Source organism: Gouania willdenowi, chromosome 18 (genome assembly GCF_900634775.1).
Source record: "Gouania willdenowi chromosome 18, fGouWil2.1, whole genome shotgun sequence".
NCBI lineage: Eukaryota > Metazoa > Chordata > Actinopteri > Blenniiformes > Gobiesocidae > Gouania > Gouania willdenowi.
In genome coordinates, this window is record NC_041061.1 from 24,782,411 (window position 1) to 24,801,993 (window position 19,583).

At 38.1% G+C, this 19,583-nt stretch overlaps 1 protein-coding gene across 1 annotated transcript in view; it reads right to left on the reverse strand.

Moving 5' to 3' along the window:
• Positions 1-19,331, reverse strand: part of ache (acetylcholinesterase (Yt blood group)) — a 36,398-nt gene extending 17,067 nt beyond the window's left edge. The window contains exon 1 of the mRNA XM_028474407.1: positions 19,131-19,331. The gene's annotated coding sequence lies outside the window, so the exon portion shown is untranslated. The remainder of the gene's footprint in view (positions 1-19,130) is intronic.
• Between the last annotated feature and the right edge of the window lie 252 nt (positions 19,332-19,583).

Genomic DNA, 19,583 nt, shown 5'->3' on the forward strand with positions numbered 1-19,583 from the left:
CTGTGGAATGCTTTTGACTGTGCTTCTATAAAGAGCAGATTCTGATCTAATCAGAGGGTTCAGCAAGCTATGTGTGTGTGCGCGTGTGTGACGCGGTGTTCCGAGGCTCATGGCTGGATTAGAGTAGCGACTGTTTATGAGTAATATAGTGTCTGTGGGGCTGTGTGTTATGTGTGCTTATGCTTGTGGGCTATGTATTAGCTATTATGTATTATGCTTGTATGTAGTAGTTGAGAAGACAGTGCTGTGTCACTGCCAGCACTGTGCGCTGTGAGTGTCTTACTGCCTCAGCAATAATGCCCATCAAGACATTTTTCCTTTTTCTTCCATTATTTTGCATTTCTTTTTCTCCCTGTCCCTCAACCCTCCTCCTTCTACTCTCACCAGTGCTCCTGCTCAGCTCCGCTGCATTAGCTGCATCAGCTTTTTTGTTTGTGTAAGTGAGGTGGCTGCCAATGCGTTTTTACTGTTTTGTCAATCATACCGTTCACGGTACCTGTCGAGTTAGTCGTGTAAATCATTCCTCCACCGAGCTGCTCTTTCTATTCCCTATATACTTCAGCCCTGATGTCTCCTGACCTAACTCAATCTCATACCTTCTTCTGGTGATCTCTCCTGCCTTCTTCCCCTAATCCTGCCATCCCAGATCTGTCATCACCCATCTAACGTTTCCCCTGTCTGTCAATAATAATTTAATGCCTGCTTTTCTGTCTGGCTCCATTATCTGCTTTTCTTAAATTGTGACAATATGTCTGGCTTTGTTGCAGTGTTTGTACAATTAATGTATTTCTATTTATAGTACACATGCTTCCCAGAGTTTCAATTAATTATATATTAAGAAATTATGCCAGCTGTTTTAATTTGCTAAAAGTTACAATTTCAATAACAATTTCCAGCAAAAGCAGTTATTCTTGGGTTTGAGATGGAATGGTATTTTTTGGTTTTTCTTTTTTTTTTTTTTAAATGAAGCTCCTTTTTGGCTCATCTGTAAATGTAGTTGTGCTTTTAATAATATTAGTATTATAATGTAGAGCCTCAGATTTTGATGATGAAATGGAAATAAAATGGAAAAATGTGACACTGTTACTGTACATGCCGGTTCCAACACTCACACATTGTGCACTGTTTTCACATGACCTCAAGGTCATGATGCAGTCGGCTGGACTGATCATGATGATAAATCACCTAAAACACATTTGCGCACCAGCCTCTTCATTGTACTTGGCCCATCCCAGCTGCCCAAGAAGACTCCCAAATCTCAGTAGTGTACACACACACTTCCTTCTGCTACAGGCCACCTGCATGTGTGCTTAGGTAAAGTTTTAAGTAGGCCTGTTGTTCCTGCAACTGTGACTATAACTAGAATAAACTACACAGAGAAATAGTACTTCTCTTGTCATCTGTCCTCTAGCTACTCAATAAAAGAACCAGAAGAGGCAGAAAAACCTGTAAGAAAAGACTAAAGCAGTACAAGATAGTAGCAGTATTTGGACCTCAGAAACTAAAACACAAAGAAATTGTTGGACACACTACAGCACAATAGGAATAAATACCGGTACTTCTAAAACATTGCAACTCACCAATCCATCAAGTCATGGAGAATTCATAAACGTATAGCCATCCTTCTTTGCTCTCTGGTTAATTAAGCACATTCGTTACCAAAAGCCAAGTGTGCAACACATTGTCAGCCAATAAACTCCCAAAAGGGTTCTGTTGTGATACAATGCTGTCCATTTTGAGCTGTCCCTCTGATAAACTGATTCCGAATCCAGGCTAGAGGGCTATGTGTAGCTACAGTGCTTAGATAAATTGAAATACGCGCACACCACAGACACGTTGGCCAGTATCCACATCGTGTTTTTTGCTTGCATTACCATAACATCCTGTTTTGGCCAAAAATTGAAGATGTGTCTTTGGGCCATTTCGCACCAAAAATTTTGGTGGCCGCATTTTCCGTGCATCACCATTTATTCGTTTTGTACAATACCAAGAGTTAAACATTATCTGTGTCACATAAACCTGATCAGAAGACTGGAAATCATATACAGTAATATTCTCTTATATGATTATTGACTACTAAATAAATCATTTACTTTAGCCCTAGATAGATGCATAAAGTGTATATACATATACACATCCATAAGTAATACATGTGTTCGTTTCTTTTGCAGCTGCACTTTTATAAAAGTATGAGTCATTTAAAATTACAAAGACATTGGGTAAATGTTTGAAAAATCTTCATTTAACAAATCAAAAACATAAATTTTACGAGGACTTTGTACATGACAGAACAAGGCTAACTATGTGAGGAAATGTGTATATCCAACAAAATGTCTTACGTTATCTCATCTGTCAACACTTTCAATAATTCCCATAAATCACAATGACTATGTCTTGAAACAACTTTCTACAGGGATGGAAAAAAGCTATTTTCTATCTGCACTCTGTCATTTAAAGCTCCTCGCCACTCGGCTACAAAAGCTGAGACAGGTGTGTGGTCATGAGGGCCACTATAAAAAGCAGCCAGCGTATAACCCAAGTAAATGCCACACAGTTTGATGGTTTATTATAGGCCTCTACACATAGCAGGTATGTGGAAAAACTTCATCACACGCCATGAAAATAAAGATGTAAGAATAATGTGACAAACTAAACAGAACACTAGTTAAATCCTTATTTTACAACCTTTCAAACTTTAAATTCTTGTGTTTGCTGGTCATTGACTGGATTTATAGATAGCATTGAGTGTGTGTTATCTAAACTGTTCCATCCTAAACTCAATGATGAAAGATTGACGGACAGCATTCATGTAACCTTCCTGCATTGCAACCCTTTAAAAATTAGACTATGTAAACACAGTGATAAGGCTTTTCTGAATGATGTCAGAAATGGCCAGAAAAAATATAAATCCACGCACGCACACACAAAATAATGTTGCTATGACCACCATAGATTGCAAAACATAAACAGCAGCTTCCAACCTGACAGGTGGAAGACAACCGTCTCCAGACATTGTGGTACAGTGAACCCTGTTTATCACGGAGGATACAATCCAGCAGGGGGCACAAATATTTAGATGTCAGCAAAATTGGTTGATATATTCTTATACGCTAAACTTTTAAAAAGCCTTTTGCATGCTTTAAACACTTAATCCAAGTAAAAACCCACATAAAGGAAGAAGCAGGTAATTTAAGATAAGAATATATTTTATCGGCCTTGTAATAATAACTTGGGAAAATACATATCATGGTATAGAAGCTTCACAGGCATCAGTGCTAACAGCAGCAGCTCCACATCACAGCTGCAGGACATGACTTTAACGGTCACATAACTAGGATTACACCATCTGTTGTTTACAACGTTTTATACCCCCACCTAAACTTTTTCCACACGCCAGGGTTCTCGCCAGGGTTCTCGCCGGGGGGCCCTACGCTGTTGAGCGTAGGGGCCCCCGATGTTGTAATTTTGCTCCCCGACGGAGTTATGTCACCCCCTACGTTCAGTTATCAGCAAAGTAGGAGGGGACTTCCTTTTTCAATCGGTACTGTCGTATTAATTGTTGCACACTTGGACACAAAAGGGACTTCCAGGCGTGCACGTAGGGCTGGGCAGTATGACCAAAAATGTATATCATGGTATTTTTCAAAATCCTAATGGTTTCACGGTATTGTAGAATAATTCCACACCTAGTAGTAATACAAGTTTGCAACAGCAGCCCAATGGCTCTTTGCCTTGCAAGCTTAGCTTTAGCATTAGCTTGATTTCTAGCTTTAAATGCTACATACTCAGTGGTGTGGTGGTTTCTTATGGTAAATAAGGTAGTGTGATGTTTGCAGCTCCACCAGGACTTATTTCCGCATTATAGGAATTACATATTACGATCCTTTGCTCTCTTATTTTTGTGTATTACTTCCGAGCTGCTGACATGCTAAGCTAACAGTGCCTCTGTGTCCATGAGTGTTGTTCTCCTGTAGCAGAGGCATGCGCACACAGGCACATGTTCACATGCAGCTTCAGAGCTTTCAATTGTGTCTTTCTTATCCATTTACACGTATGATTTACACCGCAACTAACACCGGAGCGCTATTGTTTACCTTCCTATTTTGAGTGCAACATTGAAAAAGGTCCGGTCTGAAACGCGGCACAGCATTCCGAAACTTGTGTAATCAAATACACCAGTACGGTGGTATATTAAAAATTCAATTGTAACAAAAATAAATACCGGTATGAACCGTTATACCGCCCAGCCCTACGTGCACAGGTTGTTTAAACTCTCTTTTCATTCTACATAACACATACATCAGTAAGGCTGGAACAAACTTTAGCTTTACTTCACTAAATTTGGCCCTCAGAGAGTTATAAATTTAAAAAATGTTCGCATCTACGGTGCTCACTCGCATGCCATGCAACCCAATTCTGTGAAAAATGTGTCTCTGTCGGCTCTCACTAACACACAATCCGATTAAGGTGCAGATCCACGTTAGCATCCCGTGTGACACTGTGTCTTGATGGCTCTGCTGGATCTTCTTCATCGGTTTATCCACTCCGTTTGCAGTGCTACTACATTCCCCATTAGCACAAAAAGGAATGATTGACTTGTACTGTTGTGCTCTTTGTGTACAAGCTCTTTGTCTGTGGCTTGGCTCACTACGTTCTAATAAACTTTCCTTGTGCAGAAACTCCTTTTGACATTTGTGTGATCCATCTTGTTCTCTTAAAGCTGTAGAGGAGGAGCCTATATGAATCGACTTTGTCTAGCACATCCAACAGATGCTAGATTGAATTGGAGGTCAAGTAAACACCTTGCACTAAGAGAGAATTGCAACATCCCTGTCTCCTTGCCTGAGTGAAGGCTGGCTATGAATTCAATGTGACTTTCACTTATTAAGACATGATGCTATCAAGAAAAGAAAAAATGGCTGAAAAGTAGGAATGTAACAATTAATCGTAAGGCAAGGAATCGATTCATAGGTATCACGGTTCACATCGATAGTGAAAATTTAATCGCAGTACTTTTTTTAAACAGCAGAGAGCGCTATATATCTATCTTTCTCGTCCAGAAGTGTTGGCGGCAGCGGAATCTGCTACTACTTTCTTTCTGGTCGCCTTCTACTCTTAAACATATTCATAAATGATTCCTTACCCCTTTAGCACCGAAAGAATATCTGTAATATTACGTGAATATCTGTAAAAGTCACATTTTTCTGTCTCTGTCTGCTAGCACATAGCATCTCTTCTTCACTGCTAGAATAACTGCATGCCAACTGACCACTGGTTACCAGCGCCCTCTGCTGGTCCAAACAAATATCTGATGTAAATACAGTGCAAGTCCAATTGTTAAGGCACAAAATACATTTTCAGTTGTACTTTTAAAAAGAAAAAGAACTATTATGCAGTTTTGCATTGTTTACTAAAGAACCAAAATTTGAATTATAAATTAGGCATCTTCTTCATTTGTATTATTTCTTTATTTATTTCATTCAAGATTTATTTTTAGTTAAATTGGATTGTTTTGAATAGTTTATCAAGGGATTATTTTGACAATGAAAAATAAAAAGAAAATGGTACAGTATTTTCTAGTTTTTTCCCTAAAAAAAATGAAGGACTATTTTTCAGTCATTTGTCTACAGTCCCATTTTGTAAAATAATCGTGAGAGAATCGTATCGTGAACCCAGTATCGTGAATCGAATCTTATCGGGAGGTGAGTGAATCGTTACTGAAAAGTAATTAAGGTAGAGGTAAGGAATACAAACTGCACTGATCAATAAGGTCTGCAATGTTACTTCAGCTGGCATCTGCACAGATAAAGAGATAACAAGTTGGTAGAGAGGTGGATCTTGTGAGACTTCAGGGCAAAAAAAATGAAAACAGATACAGGCTGAGGAGAGGGTTGGTGAAGCGATATTTGGGGTGTGTATTAGGGGTTTTTTGTGGATTGTAGTTTTATATACTTTGGTATTGCTGTCATTGTTGGTAGTATTTGTCCTGATATTATCAAAATATTGACATTTCAATTCAAGGTAGTTGGACACAGCTTATGGACCATCTAAGCTCAGTGAGGATAATGGGGGTCTATTGAAATATGTGTTATTAGCCTTCATCTATTAAGCAGCACAGTTACACCCTTTAGTTTCAGTTTCATTATAGAGGGGTTTTTCAAAGTTTTAATCACAATCCAGTTCTTAATTTAATATCCATTTCTAAAATTTAATATACTGTAATTTACCTACTGGTCTTAAGATTTTATTCTCCTTTTAGTAACATCACCCTATACATTAGGTTGTTATTCTCAGTCAGAGGGCACTAGAGCTTCTCACACAGACAAGTCTTTAGCGATACACAGTCATTAATATCAAAATAAAATATCAAGATTATTGCAATTCATTTTTGTTAGACCAATACACTGCAGGAAAAGCAATACTAGGTAGTCTATAGGCAAAACACTTCTGGGGTGACGAGCCACTACAAAGTCTAAAAGTCAAGTTTCGATGTAAAAAAACAAAAAAAATGTCATTTAAGAATAATATTAATTATTTAATTTATGTGTCTCTGCTTTGGTTTTGGGTTAATATTTTTTATACAGTAGCTCCTTCAAAGTACCATTTAGCATACGTTTTTTGTCATTCGTTTTTGTTGTTACGCAATGGTATCTACCCACACCAACTATATGAAATCATTGTCCTTTCAACCTATACTTGTACTTCAGAGGGTAGTAGAAGGGTAAACTGTCCAATTTTTTGGTACTATTTTTTAAAAAGGAATAGTAGTGATTACTGCAAGGTTTCAATGTAACTCTCAATCACAATAAAGGAAAGCTATCCTTCTGAACACGGGTAAGATAAAAAGGGGTGTCCCAATGAAGCAATAGGAGCAGAGGGAAAGCAGAGACACTGGGGTGGTGGTGACGAGGCTCTGGGGGGGGGAGAGACTGTGTCACTTCTCAATTTAGACTAAAGAATTTGAGTATGAAGTTCACAGGAGGATTGGTTTCACTGGGAGAGCAGGAAGCACGTCACACGTCTCATGATAAAACCCATCTGAGGTAAATCAACATCAATCTGAGAAATTAGGAATAGGAGCCTGAAAGGGGTCAGGTATTCAAATTACTATTGATAAACTGGTAAGTAGAAACTGCGTCACCAAACTGTAACACTAACTCTACTACACTTGTTTGTAATCTTTATTTCAAACAGTGAAATCAACACAACAAAACAAAAAAGTAATAATCCATAAAAAATAAATTGATATATATATATATATATCAATCATTAACATGCTCGAAAAGGAGTAGGAAAAAGTATAAAAATGTATTTAATCCTACCCCCTAATCTCTATTATATATGTATACACACACACTTAATTTCCTATGTACAACTCTACATGATTATCAATATGGTACATTCACACATCATTGTATGCTAATATAATGATAACTATAACTGGTTTTATCAATTAATATATCACTGTCAACGGTATATCAGATATTCATAGAAATAAAAACCAAACAAAATGTAAGAAATAAATACATAAATATATATATATAGCTCAGAGCCACCTAACCCCACCCCGAGACACTGTTGCTGCAGAGAACAAATTTCATGTATGTAGTTCATACTGTATATGACAATATCTTTGTTATGTATACATTTTTAGAACATTTTAATTATGTAATCCTTACAACATGTAAAAACAAAACAAAAATATCTATACATTACTAATGTTACGGCTGAATTTACGGTTGACCTCATTTGAAGACATGATTCATTGCTCTGATTGAATGATGGAGTCCAGGAGAAGCATTGATGATTTTATATAAAAAATAGTTTATTCTAAACTAAATAAAAGAATACAAAGTGGAAACAAAAATGGTGACCCCCTGGCCAGGCGATCCAAAGACAGAGTGACGAGACACAATATTAAAGCCACGTATATCTCTCCTTAGTGCCTGTGCCTATGCGTCCTTGTGCGTTTATTGTTTTGGGGAGATATTGTGTGCTTTTGACAAGGCAGTTTGACCCAGCAAGGTTTAAGACATGAAAGTCACACAATGGAAAGTTACACCCCAAGGCTTAAGGATTAAAATATATAAGTAATTATATTATTAAGCATAACTAATTATTCTGCCCCAACACTAAGCAATAACTGAATTGAATGAATGCCAGGGCAGACCTTGATAAGACATCAATAGATACCTGTAAAATAGCTACATAGATGTAGGTTTTCTGTGATTGCAGAAAACAGACAGAAAAAACAGAATTTATATAGATTGATTCAAAATATGCAAATGTATTTTGATGTAAAATATATGTCAATTCTAACCAAAATGTAATTATAAATTCCTAATTTATTAACAATTAAATTTTTTCTTCATAATTACGTTATGCAGATGTTTCTTTGAACATACTGTAATTGTTCTATGGCAGGATATCTCAATGAGGTCGGAAATCCGTGAGGGAGCGACAGTTTGGAGGTTTACAACAATCTATAATGAAAGAGCAGAGGACCAGGGTGCACAACATCAACATGTACTTACAATCAATGAAAATGCATCAGTTTGAGCTCTATCCCTTTCCTACCTAACCATTCCTGTACAAAGGGTGGCCAGGATGTGCTGATGCCTAGATCCAGGTAGTGGTTTAATCCCTTGACAGGTCCCCATGAATCAACACATAAAGAACATTTTGCTGCACCAAAAATTTGGCCACCAAAAATGGTCCAAAAGTGCATTTTCTATTATTATCTAAGCAACCTGGCCGAAACAGGATGTCTTGATGATGCAAGCATGCGCATGACTAAATACGGGCCAAGATGTCTGCGGTGTGGACGTATTTTGGTATATTTGACCACTAAAGCGTTGTCTAAACAACGGTTGAGATGGACTATGAAGTGAAAACAATGAAAAGTTCATTCTTAAGTTTGCACAACTGAATTCAATTCATATCCCACCATCAACACATCCACATTCTACCATAAAGGTTCAATACAAAGGACTTCATGAATGATTTTGTATCTGAACAAGCCTGCGGACCAATGGCATTTTAAAGTGTACCTAACACTACCACTACGGGAAAAATTCAAAATATGCTTTGATGATGGGCGGGGCTACTGGAGCAGTAAAAACATGTTCAGTCTATACTGTAAAATCTCCAAACAACAATCTATGCAATGCCAACTAGCTACTCAATTCTCACTCTCTTTATTCACAATTGTCTCAACTTAACCTACAGATTGCAGAGTCCACAGGTGCTAGTTTTTCTAGCAGGGGCAGAGTCAACAAAGCCCGTTTGTGATGCAAGATGGTCCCAAAACGTGACAGAATCTCATTTTCAGCCAATAGCAAAATTCAATTGTAATAGCTGGGTTTCAACCTATAGAGGGCAGTCACTCTGACAATAGACAACAAAATATGACAAATTGACTAAAATGTAAAGAGTTGGATCCGGATCAATCAACAGCACTACTTAATACCCAAATACATACTTTAAGTTCAATCATGGCAGAAAAAAATGAGGAAAAAGAATTTGAGAACCAAGTAGAATTAATAGTAATGAAGGCCAAAAAAGTAGGCAATATCATATATTTGGAGGTCGCAGTACTTGCATTAAAAATAAACGAAAAGCCAATTAACTGCAGCAGGTGGCACTGCTGTAAATAGTGCAAGTGTAATATAGCAAAATGTAGCAGGGATGAAGACAAAGCATCTTCCTGCTTAGGTGAAACATGGCAGCGGCAGGCGAGTCAGAAACAAGCACAACATTATAGAAACGAGTCCTAGAATTAGATCGAAACCATTAAAAGTATGGGAGTACTTCAGGTCGATGCCAGTAAAACATTTGTTTGTATACTCTGTAATTTATAAATCATAATTTAATTAGATTGTTTACATGTGACATTGTATGTTTTGGCCCATGAGTTGTGTTTTAAAGTAAAAAAAAGGACAATAAAATAAACTTGTCCGATTGTAAATTGATTGTATGCACAATACACAGTTCACGCACAAGCATTAATTTTCAATTTTCAATTGAAATAAACATATTTCCATACAAAGACCATATGGCTCACTAAAGGCTTAGCTATTTATGATTACGTGGATCTATAACTGTCATTTCCCCACACCTCTAAATTTTTCGTGTGCCAGGATAATAGTTCCGATACACACATTCTTTAATATCTTGGCTGTGTGCTTAGGGTAGGGTGGCAGATTTTCAAATGAAACTATTTGCAACGGCTGAAACAAATTTATAGTGGCCATCAGTCAAAAAAATAAAAAGGCAACATTTTAAGTAAACAAATAATTTGTTTTGAATAATCAAAGAAACTAGTTTTTCTTTTTGGCACGTTGAAAGAGAAAGCATAAGAGGAAGCGAACAAGTAATATTGTCAATGCCATCGACCAATCAGCATGGAGTTGCAAGCATGTGGAAGACTTTTGAGCTTTTTAATTGGTTTACATTGCAAGCGCTGCTATGACAACTGTTGTGATTGACAGCTTTCAGTCCACAGAGTTCAGTTCAAGTGAAATGCGCTGCTGCTTTCAGGGTCTTTTCTGTCAGTGGCAACAGACCAGACGTCAATTTAAACAGGACAAACGGGACTGAACTTGTGAAAAAACGGGACAGATAAATAGTTTGGGGGAAATCAACCGGAACATGACACCTGGCATTTATGACAAATAGTTCAATCTTTGTCTTAAGGGATCAGATTATTTGAATTCATGTCTGGGAAGCCCAGCATGCCCATCGACCATCAACTACGTCATCAGGCTCATTCGTTGTCATTCAACATAAATTATGTGCAATTACCAAGGCAGCACAATATATCGTTTGAGCTAGGGATGCACCGAATATTCGGCCATTGAATATATTCGGCCGAATATTGCAAAAAAAGCAACATTCGGCCTTCGGTTTGGTGAGTTAAAAGCAAGGCCGAATAGTAGCATGTGACGCAATGATGCAATCAAACAACGTGCAGTGATTTTGAGTGTGTGCGCGTTGCTGCAGGAGCAGAGCAACAGCTCCTCCTTTCCGCACTCCAACACAGCCAGACTCTCGCCTTTCCGCTTTCCATAGTCTGTCACCGCGTAAAAGTTGTAAGTCGTCTAATTCCACAACTGAGTCCGTTGTTAGCGCTGTGAGCCACGAATCAGTAAACATCCCCATTGTTTCCTCCTCAGTTCACAAGCGCTGTCAGGTCTCGCTGCGCAGGCTGGTGTAGCATTAGCACGGAGTGTTAACAGCTGATGTGTGTAAACAATGGGTCCATGAATCCAAGCAGTGACTCCCAACATGATCAAAAAGAAAAAGTAGTGCCGTTTGCATTTACATATATGGCAATAAAGTATAATATATATTCTATATTAAACCGCAGTGTTTGCTTTAGCTGAAAGATAGTTGGAGAGGGAGGAGCTCACATTCTAGGAGGCGTGTTAGGTGACGTCACCTGCCACCGTGGGCAAAATCCAACTCGCCCGTTTGGAGCTGACTTTTTACAAAATGTGGAATAACAAGGGAGGAAGGAAACAGAACTTTTTCAACTTTGGCCCTCTGAATGAGGCTAAAGGGACGTATATCACTGTAGCAAAACCATTATAAAGTGATTTTTTTTTTTCATCAAACCTCCCCTTTACTGCACTTTAGTTTTTTTTAATTATTATTTGAAGGGCTAATAGAAATTAAAAACTTTGTTGTGCTTTTTTTGAAAAGCAAAGGCTACTGGAATATTTAAAAATGTCAGAAGTTTCAATAAACATTTACTTTCTAAAAATGTATTCTAGGCAATTTATTTATTCAGTATTCGGCCAAGCGTTTATATTTTATTCGGCTTCGGCAACACATTTTTATTTCCGTACATCCCTAGTTTGAGCGCCATCATCGCAATGTACGTGTAGAGGTCCTGCAATGTTTTGCACACACAAACACAGCACACATTTGTCCAGTGAAAGCGGCTGTTGGGAGGCAGAACTGTGTACTGACCATCATCCCTGGTGGAATGACTCAACAGGCACAGCCACTGGATATCTCCGTCTACCAAACGTTCAAAAACAAGCTTCGGAAGTTGTGGGAAGAGTGAAGCACATTCACAGCTTTAGAAACATGGGACGGATGCGGAGATCATTGCGGGGTAATTATCCAACAAGATGGCAGCAGTGCAGCATAACAAATTGCAATTTGAGTCATACAGTAAAAATGTCTGTATAGTTTTGTATCGCAATATACTGTATATTGTAGGCTTTACACCTATCTGATCGGCTATATCGGATCGGCCGATATTTCGCATTTTATGCAATTATTGTGATAGGCTCCAATGTCTTAATTTGCAGTTCCAATCAGTGATGTCATTGTCGTGATGAAAGTTTCTGTAGATGCTCACATTGCATTGTCTCATTTACACCAAAGATGTTCCACACCACCAACATGTTTGCTCTACGTGACACGGCTCTATAGTATTTCACTCACATATGTTGGTGGGAGCGGAGCGTTGAGCCCGGTCTGCTTCCTGGGTCTACTGGCTCTGAAAGCAGAAGCAGCGTCTGCTGTTAACGTCTCTGTGTGCGCGCATAAACGTGTGGCCAGTGCAGCCACGGGGTGAATGTCATCAAAGAGCAGAGGGACACGCTCTCATATACTTTCTCTTTAAATACCGGACATTTCTGTCCATTTCAGGGGGTTGGTGGACACGCTATGCACTTATGAAGAGGGAAATCACCTACTCCTCCACTCCCTCACAATCACACAGAATGCGTCTAAAGGAAAACAAACATGATACCTTTTGATTTTATGTAAATCGGTACCAGGTAGTACCAGGGAATTGATGAACATTGCATCCAATTTTTTTTTATAGGCTATATAAATTTTGCACAAAAAGTAAGGGAATGTTTGTTTGGTAGATTATTTAATTGCTGTAACAATGATTCTTGGTAATAAATCTTATCGCTTAACATGTCTGTTTAGCCACACTGCTAGACTCTCAGCCTCCTGTTTAACGGAAAAACCATGAAAATGTGTGATATGATCCAAAAACATTATTTTTGAAACCCTTAATTAACACCAACCATTTGTCTTATTTTTGTGTGTGTGTACAGAGGGCTTGGCATGTGTGTGTGACCTGGTACCAATCCAGAACCAGTGGTGGAGAAGCTCTGAACTGATTTTGATCAATAAATTCAGGTTTTTTTTGTTCTACAAATTCATTTGTTAATACACCAGTGCAGTGCCCGTAGGAAGTATACATATTTATCACTGTAATATAGGCTAGCACACATCTGCAGCTTGCTGAGAGAGATAAAGTTAGAACGACAAATTAATTTCTTCGGTTGATTGTTGTTTTTAATTTCTTTATTTTGCAATTGAAAGAGGCCATTACATCTCAAAATAACGTCACTAATCAATCGACCTTTAATTGTATAGCACCAATTCATAACGTGTTATCACAAGACACTTCACAGAAAGCAGGTAGAAGACCTTACCGTTTGTTATCTAATGACTTCATCACTTTGACGCTTTCGACCCACATTACATAAATCAATTTTGTCCTGTATTGTTAAATATTAGAATATAAAATTTAATTAAAAGACTGTCATGTGGGGTGGAAGTGCAAGCTAAAATGTCCAACCCTCCTCCTTTATCAGGGCATAGGAAGCTGAGAGAACCCTAGACATCATCATTAGCAAAGGAACTTGCTTTATTTGAGAGAACCTCCGTTATCATCAACAAATGTCTTAACGTTGAGCTGTTCTGCCAAGCTGCATTTAAGAAATAATTTATTAACGGTATCGCTGCAGTCCAAACAAATCCAACATTGCACACCCTTGAACCAAACAGCAGCCATGTTGAAACTCTCAGGTCAGTCTGATCCTGATGTGCTCAGATATTTGAGGAACACACACACAGACAGACAGAGATTCCTTGCTTTTATAGAAAAGATGACGAAAATAGGAAACAAATGTAACAAAAGGCAAAAAAATTGATTCATTTTAATGAGTAAATGGACTAAATGGTAAATGGACTTGATTTATATAGCGCTTTATCACCACACTGAAGCAGTCTCAAAGCGCTTTACATATCAGCTCATTCACCCATTCACTCTCACATTCACACACCAGTGGGACAGGACTGCCATGCAAGGCGCTAGTCAACCACTGGGAGCAACTTAGGGTTCAGTGTCTTGCCCAAGGACACTTCGACACATAGTCAGGTACTGGGATCGAACCCCCAACCTCTCGATCAGAAGACGACCCACTACCACCTGAGCCACGGTTGCCGTCGTGAGTGCAGTCTTTGACCCCATCTCACACGCCAACCTGTTCAGTAGACTTTCCTCCATTGGCATCACTCACACCCCCCTTCAGTGGTTCCATTCCTACCTCACAGTTTGTGCAGCTCAAGTCATTCACATCTGACCCCTCCCCAGTCACCACAGGTGTGCCCCAAGGCTCTGCTTTGGGGCCCCATCTTTTTAACCTACTTGTCTTTTTATCTTGTTCTGTGCCGTTTCCTTGGGTGACCTGAAAGGTGCTTTTAAATTCAATGTATTATTATATTATTATTCAACTTTCAAATCGGGGGAAATGTACAACTTTTTAGTACTTTTAAAAGAGGAAGTTTGTTTATGTATTGGTTGGAAAAAATCCTGGTTCCCTCTAGGTTATTCTCTTTCACCAGCCAATAACTTTAGATCATGAGCCAAGATGTAAGGCAAACATTAATACATGGATTGTGTTGACTGAATCAAACTAAATATTGATGTACTTTAGTAGTATTAGATGATAAAACAAACATCTTCTTGGTGAGCTTCCAAGGCAAAAATGGTCAAACAGTAGCAAGTACACAGGTTACACATTTACTGAGAACTGACGAGTGAACCATTTTTAACTGTGATGTACAGTTTACTTTTCTAAACAAAATCTTAACTTGCCATGTGGCAAACAGTTTGAATGTCCTACATGAAAAGTGGCCTTTGACAGTGAATATAGAGCCCTATACGCAGCCAAGCCGTTACATCTACTTTAGTTTAAAAACTACCTATCCCATTCCTTTAATGGACCAAAAATTAGTTAAGGACCAGCATGGAGGGTCCCTATGATCCCACTCCAGTGGTGAAACACTGGCTGACTTCCAAACAAGTCAAAAAAGCCCACTCACAAAAGCAGTTAGACAACTGATATCTTTTGTGTTCAGTTTACAGAGGAAAGTAACTAAAATGAAAAAAAAAATCAAAATGTGTGATGTTCTGCCTATTTTTGTGTCTATGGATACATTGTTTGTGAACCCAGATAATTTACTTTTGGAGCAGAGATGCTCTGGGAAAATGTCAGCGGAGAAACCTGCTGTATCAGTGCCCGATTTGAATGCAGTCATAATAACCTCAACCACTTGAATCATCACAACACATTTCAAAAAAGGCTCTGCATTCATTTTTAATCACAGGATTACATGGTCACTACTCAGTCTGTTACACATAGTGAGAGATTTTGAAAAGGATTATGGGTGGAATAGCAAAATAGCATGTAAATGCATATTGATAAGTGATATTGTCCCATAACAACATGCATGTGGAACTCTTCTGTGTCATGTTGGGACCCGATTTTAAATAGAGAGAGAGAGAGAAAAATAAACTGTTCGATTATCGTTTATTTCTTTTTTACACGGTCACAGAAAATTGTGGGAAAATCTTTATTTTGGAAAAAAAAAATCTAATTCTCCACAGATGGACTCCAATTAAGATGAAAAAAACATCTGAAGAATATTTAGTGGAAACACCCGAGTTAAATCTATACTATGCTATAGCTTCAGCCTGGGCAAAGGCTGTAAATGCACCTTAGTTTTTAGTTTTTAATGCAAATCTTGTCATTATGGAAGTGTTGCAAACATTCATTTATTCTATTTTAGTGTAATCTATTTTGTATCTATTTTAGTGTAATCCATATCTTGTTAAATTATTGTGAATCTGAGCTATTTTCTGTATTGTTATAGGGCTGGGCAAAATAAAATAAAAAATCGATTGAATCGATTTATCAAATTTGTAGATAAAAATGATTTTTATTTTGCAAATTCGAGTTTAACCATCCTTTTTTCTGACTTTTTCGCATCCATCCTTGTGGGTTACTACCATAGTGCGATGTGAGCCAGTCCCCTCTTTGTTTACCCTTTGAGTAGGCACAATACTGAGATACTAAGGGAAGAGTTTATTATTATTTTTAATTGTAATGTTATAAAATATGTAGTTATCTGATTTATTAAGCAGAAAATTTAAGCTACTGTGAAGTTGCTGCTGCACTTTTGCTTAAACCTGGGTTAAAGCTTGAAATTGTTGAATGGGATTGTTCTATGCATTTTAACTCTTGAGGACAATCACAGCAATAAAGTTGCACTTTTGACAATATATCTGCAGTAATTTTTAAGTGCTTTGAGGAAAAAAAAAATTGTTATATTGTTATGAAATAATTCAAAGGAAATCAGGTTTTTTGACAAATTGATCAGTTTCTGCAAAGTTACAGAAAATAATAAAGCCTCAAAATGCTGCAACTTTTGCCGCAGTTTTTTTTTTTTTTTTTGTAAAGCTGCTGCAAAAATCAGGCATTTCAGGCCACAACAATCACAGAAATTGGCTAGCACGCTTTATAAAAGAGTCCTGTTTATTTGTCAGTCTGGTTCCCATTCTTAAGTGAATTTATTTCAAAACACACTGCAGACGAGGATCACTCAAGAGCCGTGCTTCTGTCCATTTCCATCATCTTTGAGGAAACAGGGGTGAACCTGCTGTCAGATATGTCACCATCTGACAGTCACTTAACTTGACATTGGTTCAAATGAATTGATCATACAGTCCTTCAAGTATGTGTGGGGAAAAAGCTATTGTGAAACCACTAAATAAAAGGACTAGGTTCAGCATTGATTTAAAATAGAGCAGATTGAGAGGCTGCTGGTCACATTAACAAATACAATCATATCGCCTGGATGTAAAATATATATATATATATAAAAATAAAAACTGGAGGATGGAAGCCGACATGCCAAAACGGTAAACATCTCATCTCATCAAGCTGCAGTGCAGCAACGCACACGGACACACATCCTTAGTGGACACCAGTAGAATGATTTGTAGGTGTGAGAAAGCTCAGTGATCGGTGTGTGGGAGCCAGGGTTGAGCTCAATTACAATTACATCAGCAGTTATCCATGTTCAATTACGATTACGGTAACCGGCATTTTTTCCACTGAAACTTAAGTCAATTACCTTCTCAATTACAATTAATCACAATTACTGAGCCTTTCATTTTTTAGGAAAAAAACTCATGAAACATAACCTTCCTCTTGTGTTAGCATCTCTTATGGTAACGAGTCAGTTTGACCCATGTCTTAAATTAGCTGTAAAACACATTAAAATATATTATCTATTATATAATTTGTTTTTCAGCTCTTGGTGACCATGTTAGGCTTCCTAATCAATGAAAAAATTGGTATTATTAATATTTTAGATGTGGGTGTCTGAGCTTTTTTTTTCCTGTCAGTATACACCTGTATTTCAATATATATATATATATATGTATTTTTTTTATGGTAAAATGGTAGTGGGAAATTTTATTAATTGTTAACACATACAGTATGTGTAAGCCATAGAACTGTAACATGGTTCCACAGTTTTGGTTTTAATTACATTGTAAATGACAGTTATTATAGAATTTCCATAACAATTACAATTATGATTACAACTAGGGCTGGGCAATATACAGTATCGTGATTCAAGTTATATTGAGCTTTCTATTTTGTTGATATCAAGATATATATCTCTCTCTTTTTTAACTTGTTTTGATGAATACAAATCATATCATACAAGTATTTGATATTATTAATAGAGTACAGTCAAACAGTGTCCTACTATACAACATTTCCATATTTCTGAGATATATATTTTATATTAAAATACTCATTATAGGAGTCGCTGCTAACCCAGACCTTCCCCTAAACAAGCCACACTACAGAACTCACTCACATGTGCTGTCCCTTAGAGCAGTGGTTCCCAACCAGGGGTACGTGTACCCCTAGGGGTACTTGAACACATTGCAGGGGGTACTTGGAAACATTGATGAATCCATTTCCAACATGCTGAGTCATGTACACTGTACATGCTCATCCAACATCTTTCCCACCCGTTGACAATAAATGGCATTAATGGAATGAACAATATTGTGGCCTTAATATCCTACTTAAATTGTTACTAACATGTTATGCACATTACTAAAAATTGAGGTGAATATGTTCTTTGATATACAATAATTGTAATGCAAAAAAATTATATTTAGTGTTTGTTAAACGTACAGGTTGACATTTTCAAGCTTTAGGAAATTTCAGAGGCCAACGTGTTTAAAACATGTAAATAAAACAAGAAAGGTTACTAAATTGTAGTGATGAAGGGGTTCTCCTAATCTGAAGAAAGGGATTGGGGGGTACATGGGACAGAAAAGACTGGGAAACACTGTCTTATAAGAGGAAATGGTAAAAAAAAAAAAGAAAAAAAAAAGTGGCACATATTGTGCAGCTGTTTGTTAATAATTGTCTTTCTGGTCAGACGTTGAGTTAAAAATATGGATATTTTTATTGTGTTTCATCATTTTAATAAAACAAATATCGAGATGAGTTTTGGTCCATATCATCCAGCGCTAATTACAAAAGCAATTGATATTTTAAAATTACAATTATAATTGCGTCATAATTGTAATTCATTATTAATTACATAATTGAGCCCACCCCAGCCCTGGTGGGAGTGTGTGGCAAGTGACAGGGGAGCAGAATACATCAGGTGTCCATCAATGGGTGTGTACTGGGACCTGAACCCTGCCCAGTCTGAGAGCTAGACGGGTTTAATGGTGATAAACAGCCCGGCTCAGAGGCTCAGAGGCGCCTTCTCCTCCACCACCAACCCAACACTGATGATGGAACATGTTCCCGACCCGCAGAGCAGCCGCAATCAGTGCCCGGGATTCGGAGCGGAGCGAGCGGTGAGTGTGAGGGCTGACCGCCGCTCTGCTCTCACTCACTCACCCCGCAGCGGAGGTTCTCTTCGTGACCATGACTACCACAGATGTGGGGCTTTGGTGACGCAGAAGTAAACGGAGTCCGGTGCTCACTCACCTGTACCGGCTGCTGCTGGGCCTTGTGGTTAGAGACTACGAGCCGCTCCGTGGACAGGGACGAGGTCTCCGCACTGACGGCTGTCACCACTCCGCGTCTGCAGGCTAATGTCCACACTGAACCAGCTCCACGGCCTGGACTCACTTGCTCCAGGCTGAGACGGTAGGGGGAGACAGGCGGCATAAATACTCCCTGTAAACACGCTGCGGACGGCAACTCTCGCGAGAGTAGAAAGAAGAATTGTCTGCTTATGATAGATAGATAAATAAATAAATAAATAAATAAATAAATAAATAAATAATAAAAAAAAAACTACAGGGCGTGTAGTTTGTTGCTCTCAATCAGCGGTGGGCAACTCTATCTCAATGGGGGCCACAAATATGTGATTGTATCTGATCCTAGAGCCACATTATCAACATTTGATGTTTATCGTCATTTTGTGTGTTTTTGGCA